Here is a 10,540-nt window from a genome sequence, read left to right as displayed (position 1 = left end):
CAGTCATTGATTTGTTTTTAATTGCTATAAATTAGAAATATCACAAAAATAAAAAAGATCACAAAATGGATCAAAGATCTGAACTGATATCTAAAATTATAAAACTCTTAGAAATATAGATAAAATGGCTTCATCAAAATGACACACCTCTGTGCATCAAATGACACTACCTAAAGGTTGAAAAGACAGCTCACAGAATGGGAGAAAACATTTGCAAATTATATGCCATAAAGGATTAATGCCCCAAATTTGTAAAGAACTACAACTTAACAACAAAAAAACCCAAACAGCACAATTCAAAGTGGCCAAAGGACTTGAATAGACATTTCTCCAAAGAGATACAAATGGCCAGTAAGCATATGAAAAGATGCAAATGCATCTGTAATATTTAATATATTTTTATATTATAAAATGTTTAATATCTTAATTGACCTGAGAAGAAAATGAGGTGATCATCTCTATAGAAGCTGAAAAGTCATTTGACAAAATTTAAATTCTAAGTTTTAAAAAATTCATTTATTCACGAGAGATACAGAGAGAGAGAGAGAGAGAGGCAGACGCGCAGGCAGAGGGAGAAGCAGGCCCCACACAGGGAGCCCAATGTGGGACTCGATCCTGGATCTCCAGGATCACGCCCCAGGCTGAAGGCTGCGCTAAACCGCTGATCCACCTGGGCTGCCCTAAACTCTAATTTTGGCCCCAAAATACTCTAAATGAACATTTGATTGCTACTTCCTTAATATGACCTATCCAGTCAGCCTTGTGGAACACTACAGGCACTCTGACTAAATCAGGAATATCTTACTTGAAGGGTCATGACAAGACAACATAAAGAAGACAAGAAACAAATGTCATAATAAGATAATAAAGGCATTAGAGGCAGAAAATAATGAGAGAAGCAGGCTGAACTATCAATATGTAAAGATGATATGATTGTAAACTTGAAAACCTTGAAGAATCAACTGGACAAACTGTTACAAATGAGTAATAAAAAATTCTCTAGGGTGCCTGGGTGGCTCACTCAGTTAAGTGTGACTTCATCTCAGGTCATGGTCTCAGGGTCCTGGGATTAAGCCCCGAGTTTGGCTCCATGCTCAACGGAAGTTTGCTTGAGGATTCTCCCCCTCCCTCTCCCTATGCCCCAACCCCCACTGTGCTCTCTCTCTCTCAAATAAATAAAATAAAATAAAATAAAATAAAATAAAATAAAATAAAATAAAATCTTAAAAAAATTCCCTAAGATAGAGGAGATGTAGACTTAATATAGACACATCTTCATATACAATTACTAGTTAGAAGCTACAGTGATAGAAAAGACCTCATTTAGAACTGTCATCAAAAAGAGAAAACATCCAAGAATGAACCTAACTGGAAGAAAGCAAGTCTTACCTGAATAGAAACTTTAATGTGCCACCGCCTGATGTAAAAGACAATTTATGCAAATGGAAAGGCATATAATAGTTTTGGACCAAAACTATAACCAAAGGATATTGTTTATCCTAAATTGCTTTGTGAAGTGAGTGTGATTCCAATATAGATACTAATAGGTTTAAAAAAAAAAAAAAAAAACAGACAAGCTGATTCTAAATTTCATTTGGAAAAACAAACAAGAATCACTAAAAAATCTGATTAATAAAAGAGCAATAGGTACATTCACTAGACATAAAACCATATTATAACATATTATGACATAATATAACATGATAAAACCTCTATAATTAAAACTGTGTGAGGCTGCTGAATGAATAGCTATTGATTCAGAGTAAAAAGTACATAAATTGTCCCATACAAATGAATAAATTTAGTATGTATTATAGGTAGCATGTCAAGTCCATGATGGAAAATATGGACTCTTTAATAAATAGTATTAGCAGTAGGTAGTTACCTGAAAAAAATTAAGCTGGATCCCTACGTCACATCATAAGTTATCAAAAATAAAATACAAGTGATTTCCTTTATCACTTTGGAGTGAGGAAATCTCTATTTAAAAATTATTCAAACTCAGAAGTCATAAAAGAAAGGACTGACAAAATCTCTCTATATATAAAAAAACTTCTACAAAGCAAAAACACCATAAACAAAGCAAAAGACAGACTGAGAAAAACTATTTGTATCTCATGTCATAGACACAGGGCTAATCTCCCAAACATATAATGAATTCTTCAGGGTTGACAAGAAAAAGACTAACAATAGATAAATGGGCAGACAGTATAAGCAGAGTGTTCACAAAAATGGAAATATTAATTGCTTTTAAATATATGACAAGATGCAAGATGATACACTGTTGAGGGTGTGGGACTGCAGAAGACAAGCACTAATGCGTTGCTGGTCAGACATATAAATTGTTGGGGTTCCTAAGAATGGCAATCTTGCTGTAAGGATTTTTTTTTAAGACTTTATTTATTCATGAGAGAGAGAGAGAGAGACAGAGGCAGAGACACAGGCAGAGGGAGAAGCAGGCTCCATGCAGGGAGCCCGACCTGGGACTCGATCCCGGGGCTCCAGGATCACGCCCTGGGCTGCAGGCGGCGCTAAACCACTGAGCACCCCGGGCTGCCCGGCGATCTTGCTGTAAATACCAAATGAAAAATGTATATACACTATGATCCAGTAATCCCACATCTGGGAACTTACATACATACTTATATTGCTGAAAAACAATATATAAATAAAAAGCTACTCACCATAGTATTATTTGTAGCAGTAATAGGTTGGAACTCATTAATAAGAGAATGATGGATCAACACAGGAATCAGTGAGGAGTTGGTGGATTGGTGGCAAGACAGTGATAACAAAGAATTGGGGAAACTATGCATTGGTAGGGAAATATCTCCAAAGGAATATTATGAAGTGGGGGAAAAAAGTACAGCAACCTGAATCATACGGTGTATTTTATACTAAAGAAAGCAAAATAGGAGTATATATTTCTATTTCTTTGTACTATGTAAAGGAACTTTGCAAGAATACAGAAGAAGCTAGTGAGTACCAGCCACAGGTAGATGTGAGAATTTGATGGATAAGAGACTGCGGAGAAAAAGGAAAAGTTTTCGCGCTCTGCCTTTAATCTTTTTTGATTTTTGAATTATCTACATTTATTTCCTACTCAAAAATAAACACATAAAAGGAATTATCGTGAGGGCTGTTGACCTTGAAAGAGGAAACTAGAGGACGTGGCTGGCGCCAGTATACATTCCTATTTCTGTTATCTCCACATATCTCCCCTGGTATTTTAAAGATGACCAGAATGCTGGGAGAGACGCTTGCCAACCCTCTGGTGTCTTCTTTCCGATCTCCCCTTATAACTCCATTGGTATTTTCGAGGCTAGATCTTGCCAAAAAAGAAGTATGCACATGCTTCGTGCGGGAAGTGATGGACCATTGCGATTTTTGTTCCAATAATACGCCTGTTCTTCTTACATGTGCCCGATCAGATAATATTAGAACTCTGAGGGAAGAATTAAAGATAACCACTGGAATGGTAGAGCGGGGGATAAAAGGCTTAAATCAGTAGGAAAATAAAAACTAGGCGATTGCAACACATTAGAAGAGGGAAAAAGAAATAACGACAATGAAGAGTAATAGAATAATATGAAATGGGATGCAATTAGTAAGACTGAAAATTAGAGTTAGCAGAAAAAGTATGAACATGTAAACCCCCTCTGGCAATATCTGGACTGCAGCTATTTTGTTTGTTTGATTGCAAGGACAAATTTAGACATGAATCGACAGGAGAACTAGGGTGAGGGAAACATTTTTCTCTGCATATGGAAAGCCGGAAGAACCGCCAGAGTGCCACACTGTGGGCAGTAATGACCTGGTAAGATGCTCCTCGGGAAAAAGCTTGGAATTTGCTCTTAACCACAACAGATGGACTATTGAGGAACCAAATTTCTGCTCCATATAGCACAGACTCAATAATTTTGTTCCGTAAAATGTTTAAGGAAGGCATAACCAAAAGCCCACTGCTCACATTAAAAAAAAAAAAAAAAAAAAAGAGGAAAAAGGAAAAACTTAATAAAGCTCCCATAGAATGACCAGCTTTGGGCAGTGTTGCTTCCTGATGTACCCTCCAAGTTAAACAATTTAGGTAAAGTAGTCCAAAGTAATGGAATGAAGTGATGTACTATATGGAATTGTAAACTATAAACCAGCCATAAATTAGAGAAAATCTTGTTTTAAAAAAAAATTTTAAGAGTTCTTTATATAAAAATATTTAAAGTAGGTCTATTAGTTTTTTAAATACTTTTTTAAATTTGCCATTTGATTTATTTATGGCATTTCTTTTGACCAAGAGAAATATTTCTTTTTTACAATGGATATTACAATCATATGCACTTTGCTTTCCTTTTTATTTATATGTTTTAAACTAACTTCTCTGCATCAGAAATTAGATAAAAATTACATTGTATTTTTCTCTCCTTTTCTGGCTTATTTAAAATTCTATGTTCACTAAATTATGAATTCTCATATACCTGTAAATGACTCCATTCCCATTTTTTATTTCTGGTTTTCAGATGTAGCACATGAATTTAATTGTACATTTCTGGGTTGTTATTATTATTATTATTATTATTATTATTATTATTATTATGTGCAAATACGTCCCTCGTCATTTTTGGGGTGGCTTGGAGGTGAGCTGCTCAGATCTCACTTCAGAAAAATCGACCGTGAAATCCAGCATGCAAGAAAAAGAATCACCATTTTGGAAGAGGCAAATGCTCCTGATCAGCCATTGGAGATAGGGCTACTTTTACACAATGACAGATGGGAAGAATGTGTCTGGAAGTGAGGTGATCCACTTAGGTTCTGCTCACTACTCTCTTGTCCTCCTGGGACTGTGAATGAACAAGTGCATCAATCTCAGCCTGACGAGTGTGATTACCAAGAGCTCAGAGACCCTTCCAAAAGGAGAGTCTGGATCCTAACTCTAGGTAAGCCACCAAGAGCTGCACAGCTAAGGGGAAGTGGGATTTAAAACTGATGATGGAGGAAGGAGATTGGACAATCAGTTGTGTCCAGAAGGCTAACTGCACAGGCAGGGATGCAAGCTTATCTTATTGAGCTGTTAAAAACTTACCTTCAGAAAAAGCGGCCCATGAAAATGATGTATTTGTGCACAACACTAAGAGTGAGCTGTGACAGCTGTGGAAGTGTCCTGTTCCCATCTCCCTTCAAGAGAAGCTGATGTGCAGAGGATAATAAACAGTCTGCAGATACCACACTTTTGTATCCACTCCTCTGTTCAGGGAGAGGTCCTCAATCTCCCCGGGCTGCTCCCAGCCAACAACGAGCAGGGCAGGGGTCCATTGACCAGGCTATTCCTCTCCGAGGCAGGATTCCTCTGAATGTGTAATTTTGCTCTGGGGCATCTCACAGCCTGGCTGAGAATTTCTCAGAGTTTCATACAAGCGGACACTCCTTTTACTCAAATTTCCATCCTTCCCCTCTCTCTCCTTTCACAGTTGTCCCAAATGCATCATGGTTTGAGGGAAAGAGAGTAATCAATACGACCAATAAATTTTGAGCTTGAACATTTTTATGTAAAAAAAAAAGTATAATCAGTCAAAATAGAAGACAAATGGCCACTGGGGGAAATATTTGCAGCATTAGACAAGGCATTATCATCCTTATTTTACAAAGAATGCCTGAAGATCATCAAGAAAGAGATAAGCCTTTAAGTTTATATATGGATAAAATAGACATTTTATTAAGAACAAAATTGAAAGCAGAAAAAAACAAATTATGATTCTCCTATTGGCCCAACAAAAAAAATTACTTTCCCACAAAGAATTCCTTAGCTGTGTTATGACAGAGTTTCCCAGAGCTGAAATATCTCCTCAGAGAGGCCTGTTCTGACTTTTGCATGGAAGAGGCCTCTCTAACATTGCCTCCTTTTTGGAAATGTGGAAAAGAGGGGGAAGAGGGGAAGTAGTATAATTTCCTTTTCTTCCACACAACATACATATGTTGGTTTTATTTTGGTTTCTTGCTTCCAAATGTAGCATACCAAATATGCTGTTTCGCACCTTCCTATTATTTATTTACTTCTTTATTTGTTTGCGTATAATCAATACACAAAGTTACATTAGTTTCAGGATAACCTCCTATCTTGAGTGGTCTGCCTAACATCTCTGACTTCCATGCTCCTTCTTGCCACTCTCTTTTCTGCTAAGGGTGACCACTCACTTCATCAGAGATCACAGATGGAGCATCCACGGGTTAGAGCTCCCCTGAGGGAGCTCTGTATATAGGGTGGGGTTACCTTTAATCTCCTTCTGAGCATCAGCATATGTTAGGGTGTCTCAAATTTTTTTGAAGGGCCAGGAAGACTAATGCCACAAGAAATAGAGTAATTTTCTTGAATTCTCCAACATCCTCTGGGATATAAGGAAAAGGGGGCAGCTGAAACCACATTCTGGTGGGGAAAGAGTCTCTGATTCAATTTATAATTTATAAAGCCACTGGCTGGGGCCGGATGCTCTGGGTGGGATCATGATGTTGGGTGGTAAGAAGCAAGTGTCCACAGAAGCGGTCACTGCCCTGTGCCTAGAACAAATGTGTACCAACAACTTGAGTCTGTGGTCTGGCGTTTGGTCCTCAGAGTAGTTACTCTGAAAGAGAAACAAAATTGGTAGTTAGGGAAGGAATGAGCACAGATACCACTAGAATTTCTGGTAAACTTAAAAAAAAAAAAAAGAGAGAGGAAAGAGCGTTGGCTGAGAGGGAGAAACAATGTAGAGGGAATTGGAGGAGGAGCCCTGTTTTTATGAAAAGGTACAGAGAACCGTGAAAGCTTGCTATTGGGATATTTTATGAGCTGTCCTGGGTGCCACTATTGCTCATCTGGCTGGTGTGGTCTGAAGAAATACTTACGACCATTACACTGTCTTCTTCCAAAAAGCATGTGAGAAAGCTTACTGGGCTGGACAAAATATAGTCAGATAACATATAGTTATATATATAACATATATAACAAAATATAGTCAGATGAGAAGGAGAAAGGGGCCAAGAAGGAGGCTAATAATTAATAATGAAGGCCAAAGCGCCCTGTTTTGGGGGATGAAGCACAAATTTAGCTCTAGCTTTTTATCAGCAAGTGGGAATAGCCAACTCACAGTGTCCAAAAGATAGCAGCAGATGAACTGCTCAGGAGAAGCAAAAATAGTCCAGTCTAAGGCCAGAACGAAATAACTCTTGAGAGTCCACATAAAGAGGCCATTGTGTAACATAATCAACAACATTCTTAGAGTTGACACAATGATGAATTTCATATAACTGTTTTGTAGCGTGTCCTGCAACGCTGACCAATGACTTCACACTGAAGAGAGATTCTAGGGGTACCTAGGGAAAACACTGTACAGGTGGTCTTTGCTAGGTGCTTGCCTCACTTAACTCGGGGGTACATTTTAAAGGATCCGAGGAAGTGGTAAAGAGCAAATTCTTAATGTTCCTTTATAAATCCTGTGCTTTAAACCCACAGCTGACAGACAGTAGGTAGCTGGGAGTTCAATGCTGCATACCCTACACCTGAAGTTCAGCTGTTCCAGGAATCTAGGAAAAAAGTGGACATTGAAAAAATAGGACATTGAACTAGTTAGTGTAGGAGCGACATCTTTTGGGGAAATTTAAGTCTAATGATCAGCAGTTTCTGAGGGAATTCTATTGAGTCTAGCCAAGATTCTCTTTAGGAAAACAACATTGGATGTGTACTCTCACAGACACATGGGCCGTTAGGTTCCAAATTTCTGCTCAATATAACCTAGTCTTAATGAATAGTAGTCTGGAAAATGTGTAAAGAAGGCATAACTAAACATAGTGGCCATTAACCCCCAACCCCCACCTCCCAAAAAACCTCCATCCAAAAAGCCTAGCTTTGAGTACTGTGATTTCCTGATGTTCTTCCAAGCTAAATTATTTGAGTAATGTACGTCAAGGTAGCTGAATGAAGTGACCTTCTGTATAGAATTAATTAAGGAACCAACTGAAATTTGGAAAATACCTTGGTTTTTCTAAACTTTAGGAGCTCTGTATATTTTCAGGATGTTCCTTTTTTGTCAAATACTCATATTCCAAAAATTTTCCAGCTTATACTTTTTCTATTTATGACTTTTGGTATATTGGCTTTAAATTTTTATGTAATGGGATGTAGGAATTCTGATTTTACCTTTTGCTTTATCCTTAATGGGTCTTTTCTCATCTTGAGATATTCGCTTATATTTTCTACTTCTTATGTCTTTAAACCTGTTACTCATTTTTTAAGATCTTTTGGTCTATAGAGTAAGAACGGGAGTCCACTGTTCCCATACCCATAGTTAAGCAATTGCCTTGGGACTATTTAAAGACTATTTCTACCTTTCCCTCGTAATGTGAAATCAAACTATCACCTTATCCTAGTGTCTTCTGAATTAAAATGTTTCTGTGCTGGTTATTCTGTCCATTAATCTATATATTCTTGCATCTACTATTCCATACTGATGTAACAATAACTTAATGATATGTCTAAATATCCAATTGTCTGAGTCCTACCCTTCTCATTTCTTGGATATTCTTGCCCGTGTTCTTTACAGCTTCCGTTATAAATTTTGTAGTCTCTAAGAAAGGGCTCCAGCTCCATGTCCTTTGTATGTGTGTGTGTATATTTAGAAAGTTCAGGGCCACTCAGACTTCAACTACATGTTTTTCCATCACTTTTTCTCTCCCAGCGATAGGTGGGACATGGTTCTCCCAGAGCCATGTCCTGAGGTGGACATGAGATGGAAGGAAGCAAGGAAGAGAGATGGCTTCTTAAGTTCTAGTTTGTTTTTTCTATACCATAGATGGTTGTCACTGTTTTCTCCTGAGTTACCTCAGAGAAACACATCTTGCCCCTTCAGACATTATGTATCTTCTGAAACCAATCTCATGTAGTTTCACAGAGGAGAATCTATTCCTTTTATTAGCAGGACTTCGACCTGATGACTTGTCAAACAAAACAAAACAAAACAACACAGCATTAACTGGCTTGGTTATGAAAAAGCTATAGTCAAAAATCCAATACTTACTGCAACGACACACAGGCTATGAAGAGGGCTAAGAATTTAAAAAAAAAAGAAGAGAAACTGCCAGATACTGAATTGAGCTTTATTCTTTATTTTCACTGTATAAGCCTTTAATATGACAAACATTTATAATATTGGAGATACTTTAAATTTGAAAATAAAGGGAAAATAAATTTAATTAGGATATTTTTCTTTCTTGGGATAAGAATCTTGATACCATTTTTTACTAAGATGTAAAATGTCAGATTTTCCATTGTGATATTCAGTGCAATTTTACCTTTGAATCCTCTAAAGATAAGGGGTATGTGGTTTCATTCAGTTTTATAGTCTCCCAAATTCTTTGTAATTGTTACTTTTGAACATGAATAAAATAATAGTATTTATAATAGTATTTATATTTTAAGGCAACTATTCTTCATGTATATGTAGAATTCAGGTATTTGTCATATTTTGGTTTTGGGACCATATTAAATGGCAGTCACATAACTTCCACTTGTGTCTCCTCATTTTTACTATCATCATTATCATGAAAAGGTCAAACAAAAAGTGTTATTAAATTCTTGTAAGATTTAAAGCCAGAATTAAAATTAAGAAAAAGAATTTCTAGAATTTAGTCTTCAACCTTACAACTTTCAGAATGTAGTTGTCACTACTTCCTTCTCTGGAAACCATTTTTAGCATAAGGAGACGTACCAAAACATTTCCTTGACAAATAAGTTTCCCCAAATCAGAATTATCCTAAGAAAGAACAAATTAAGTAATACATTTACACAATCAGTTTTGAACGTCTTTGCAGAGAAATATTCAAACTGGTAAAATGGGTTGAATTTCCAATTAAGATGGAACATTTTTATTCCAGTCTTTGCAGCTAAGTGAAGGGGGTCATTTTCTCTTGAATGATGTGAAGAAATACATTTCTTTAAAAATTTCCAAACCTTTGTGGGTGCAATGTTACCCAAACCCCTGTAATATAGCAGACTCCCATGTGGTACATCCAGTTTATTAAGCAATACACTAACCTGTCTGTACCACAAGCCATGGAACATATCCTGTTTGTGATATACGACTGTGTCCAGAATGCATCCTAAAATTTTAGCATAAAGTCATTCCCAGGGAATGAAAGCTTAAGTTCTAGGTCCTTTTGAAACTAATTTGTTTCACTTTTGTAAGTCCACAGATCATCACAACAGCACTTTATTAACATACTTATTAATTATAACTTTATTAATTTTAATACTAGCCTATATCAAACTTTAAGATTTTTTTTTTCAAGCCAATTGGTCAATAATTAACCTAAATATGTTTCTGAGTCATTTGGTAAACTTAGAATTTTATCTGAAAAAACACATAAATATATTCAAGTGGGTGGCATTGTTGATACCTGGGCTCTCAGATGCATTAGAAAATGTCACAAATGAAATTTTCATAAATTTTTCTGTAAGTTCTCAGCTATATCTTGATACACTGAGGAAAATAAGAGTTTTCCCAGTTAGCTGCCTATT

General features: G+C 36.6%; 1 long non-coding RNA gene across 1 annotated transcript; it reads right to left on the bottom strand.

Moving 5' to 3' along the window:
- Nucleotides 1-5,679: 5,679 nt before the first annotated feature.
- On the bottom strand, nucleotides 5,680-8,960 carry LOC140599707 (uncharacterized). Its single transcript, XR_012002664.1, has 2 exons — nucleotides 8,846-8,960; nucleotides 5,680-6,611 (listed from the first exon to the last, which is right to left on the bottom strand). It is a non-coding gene; the product is annotated as an uncharacterized lncRNA (long non-coding RNA).
- Between the last annotated feature and the right edge of the window lie 1,580 nt (nucleotides 8,961-10,540).

This window comes from Vulpes vulpes, chromosome 7, assembly GCF_048418805.1.
Source record: "Vulpes vulpes isolate BD-2025 chromosome 7, VulVul3, whole genome shotgun sequence".
Classification (NCBI taxonomy): Eukaryota; Metazoa; Chordata; class Mammalia; order Carnivora; family Canidae; genus Vulpes; species Vulpes vulpes.
This window is presented reverse-complemented; position numbering and strand designations above follow the sequence as displayed.